The sequence below is a fragment of the Theropithecus gelada genome, chromosome X (genome assembly GCF_003255815.1).
Source record: "Theropithecus gelada isolate Dixy chromosome X, Tgel_1.0, whole genome shotgun sequence".
Taxonomy (NCBI): Eukaryota; Metazoa; Chordata; class Mammalia; order Primates; family Cercopithecidae; genus Theropithecus; species Theropithecus gelada.
Window position 1 is genome coordinate 27018086 of NC_037689.1, and position 3856 is coordinate 27021941.

The 3856-nt window shown below is 36.1% G+C and overlaps 1 non-coding gene across 1 annotated transcript; it reads left to right on the top strand.

The window, feature by feature from the left end:
* Positions 1–1509: 1509 nt before the first annotated feature.
* Positions 1510–1640, top strand: LOC112616732. Its single transcript, XR_003117758.1, has one exon. It is a non-coding gene; the product is annotated as a small nucleolar RNA SNORA20 (small nucleolar RNA).
* The last annotated feature ends 2216 nt before the right edge of the window (positions 1641–3856 follow it).

Below are 3856 nucleotides of genomic sequence, written 5' to 3' on the forward strand. Positions count from 1 at the left end.
GCGGTTGAGACGGGAAGATTGCTTGAGCCCAGGAGTTGGAGGCTGCAGTGAACTACAATTGCACCACTGCAATCCAGCCTGAGTGAGTGAGATCCCATATCAAAAATAAATAAATTAATTAAGGATGAAACTAAGATTCTATATTGTGTGGCATTGAAAAAATTAAATATGGCAAAAGTATGAAGTAGTCATGTTTAAGAAAATCCTCCATCTTTAATATAATTGTAAATCCCACGTACATGCTATCAGATTCCCTACATATTTCCCTGTGGAACTTACAGAACATATTGTCTCACATAATAAAGACCAGTACCTTCTAAGGCACGCTGTAGATTTTGTTGCATTATTTAAAATGCTAAAATCTACATGTCACTGGGTTTACAACTTGAGGCCAAACACGATCCAATTTCTAATAAGCAGACACATCCTTGTAAGATTTGAAAACCTTTAGGAAAACAATTGCATTTGGAATTCTTGCTTCTGTTGGCTGGCATGGTTAGGAGTGAGTTCAGTTTTCCTGCAACAATGATAGTGCATATTTTTACAATTGCCTTGTTTGTAGCTATTGAGTGGTAGAACAGGGAGAGGAGTGTGTCATACATTTGAATCTGACTATGGGTTTGAGTGTTTGTGTCCCCATAGATTTGTATGTTGGAACCTAATCTTCAAGGTATTAGGAGGCAGGAAATTTGGGGGGTAATGGTGTCATGAGGGTGAAGCCCTTGTGAATGGGATTAGTGCCTTATTAAAAAAACACCCCCTGGAGCTCCCTTGCCCCTTCCACCATGGGAGGACACAGTGGGAAGGCACCATCTATGAACTAGGAAGTGGGTCTTCACCAGACACTGAATTTGCCATGCCTTAATCTTCAACTTCTGGCCGTCAGAACTGTGAGCAATAAATGTCTGTTTTTTTCTAAACCATTCAGTTCACGGTGTTTTTGTTATAGCAGCCTGAAGGGACTGAGACATATGGGGTCCATCTGTGTCAACTGGAGGACATACCTCTCAGAATTCCAGCTTTCTAAAATCATAGCAAAGGAAAAAAGACCCATAAATTTTAGTGATTCTAGAAACTTTTCTGGTAATCTTACCTAGAAAGCCAGCATAAAGCCTGCTCCTTCACTTGTCCCACTAAATTTATATACCATTACAATTGCTTTAGGATTAGAGTGGATCTATTGGCTTTAGCTGAAACAGGAACAGAAAACAGTCTTCTGAAGATGAATGCAAAGATCAGAACTTGTCCAAAAGTGTGCCAAGGGTTCCAGAAGTTGTAGTAATGAAGACAGTAAGGTGAATATAGAGGGATTAAATATTGATGACTCAAATGGGAGGGATTAGAACCAGAACTAGGAAACATAAAAACATTTGTATAAGAGAAATGCAATTACCAAACAGTGGAGAAAAGAGAGATTATTTATCAAGTAGTGCTGGGATACTAGGAAAAAGCCCCATTCCACATCTAAAAAATTCACTTCTAGAGAGATCTTAAAAAAAGTTCTTGTGCTTTCCCATTTATTTGCTGGTATAGTCTCACAATGATATGACCAGTTATACTCCTGGGAAAAAATAATATTGGGCCATTGTAAATTGACATCAAGTAACTATTTTCATCTCTTCTGCATGGACTATATATATTTATATATTATATATAAGTACATATTACATCTATATATATTTATATATAAATATACATAATATATGTAATATATATTATATATTATATGTAATGTAAAATATATTACATATATTTTTATATATAAATATATATTACATGTAATTTTTATATATTATATGCATATATTACATCTATAAGTATATATTACATATATAAATATATGTATATATTTATATATATATATATATATTTTTTTTAAGAGACAGCATCTGGCTCTGTTGCCCAGACTGGAGTGCAGTAGCAAAGTCACGGCTCACTGCAGCCTCTACTTCCTGGGCTCAAGTGAGCCTCCTGCCTCAGCCTCCTCAGTAGCTGGGACTACAAACATGAGCCACCATGCCCAGCTAAGTATTTCTTAAATAAAGAATAAAAATAAATATAAATAAGTAAATAAAAAGATTACGTTTTTATATTAAAACTTTAAATGCTATTCATTAACAGCTGATATTTGCAACAAAGATTTAGGCTTCCATATGTCCCAGTTTGTTCAGAAATAATAGTGTATCCTTTCACTTTCGAATATGTTTCTTTTGGGTTATAAATAGTTTGACTAACCTAGACATAAACATCAAAGGGTAAATATCTGAAATACGTTAAACACTTCAAAACTCGATTGTAAAAAACCATAAAATAGTATTTGAGTTTCAATGCTACATTTCAAAGACAATAAAATATTTATGGCCAACAAACAAAATACAATCAACCTCATTGGTAACTTGAAAAATAAAAACTAAACTGTAAAACCTTAGCATTTTACATCCGTGAGATTGCAAATATTTAGAAATCTGACAATAGCTATGAAATCTCTCTTAAAGACAACAGAAACTCACATACTGTGAGTCAGAGTGTGTTTTGTTGTGATATTTTTGTGGAACAATTTGGTATTAATTATCTGAAAAGTAAAATATATATCCTAAACCCATTCTTTTGCCTTCTGGCTATGTTTCCTAAAGAGACATGTGCAATTATGCTCTTATCAACATTGTTGATGGTAGCCTTAAAATGGGTAGAACTCACCTTGTAACCACCTGAGAGGTTCTTCCTGCACACTGCAGAAAGAAAGACCATGACTTTGTAGTAGAGAAAGAGTTTAATAGACACAAGCTTGGCCATGCCATGTGGGAGGTGGAGTCCTGTGCAAATCATCTCATTCAAAGTTCCTAAGTTAGGGTTTTTTCAAGGGCAGTTTGGATGGATGGGTGGGGGTGGCCAGGTAACAGGAGCGTGCTGCTGATTGATTGGGGTGGAGATGAAATCATAGGGGGTTGAAGCTGTCCTCCTGTTGGGCCAAATTACTTCTGGGTGGGGCCACAGAAGTAGGGTTGTTGGTCCATGTGGAGCCATGGGTGTCTGGCAAGCAAAAATCCTGGAAAGATATCTCAAAAGGCCAATCTGCAATAGTGTTTTATTTGCAGGAGTAATTGGGGAAGTTGCGTATCTTATAACCTCTGGAATAATGGCTGACAATCCTTTATGTCTGCAGGACTCAAGCTCCTCTCCTCTCCCTGGGCTGATGGCCTCCCGTCAACTTTACAAAAGTGGTTTTGGGGCAAGGCCTATTATCATTTTAACTGTAGCCTAAGTGTCTTCCAAAGTTAATTTGGCCCAATAGCCCAGGAATAATTAAGGGATAGGCAAGATGGGGATTGGGTTGGCTTAGCTTACTGTTATAATTTTCTCACTGATAATAACTTGCAAAGGCAGGTTCAACACATCTGTTAATAGGTGGGACATTAACAGTAACTAAACTGTGTGTAAATGGGGTATCTATGGGGGAACCTAGGATATACCATCATCCTAAAAATATGCTTGTGACATAGTGATGCAATAAAGAGAAATGAAGCATAACTACATCTGTAAGTCTGCATGTGTCTCATAGACAAAGCTTATGGAGAATATCAAGTTCCACAAGAGGGTATGCAATGTGACCCCAATCGTGTGCAGTTAAGACCACTAAAAAATTATACAATGAATATATCTCCGTGGAGCAAAATTGTGTACAAATTGAGGGAATGATAGGTACATAATTCCATGGCATGATGTGTGTGCACTGGAAGTAGTTTGCTATGGCTGCTCTAACAAATTGCCATAAACTTGATTTCTTATAACAACAAACATTTATTATTGTACAGTTCTTTTTTTTTTTTTTTTTTTTTTTTTTTTTTTTTTTTTTTTT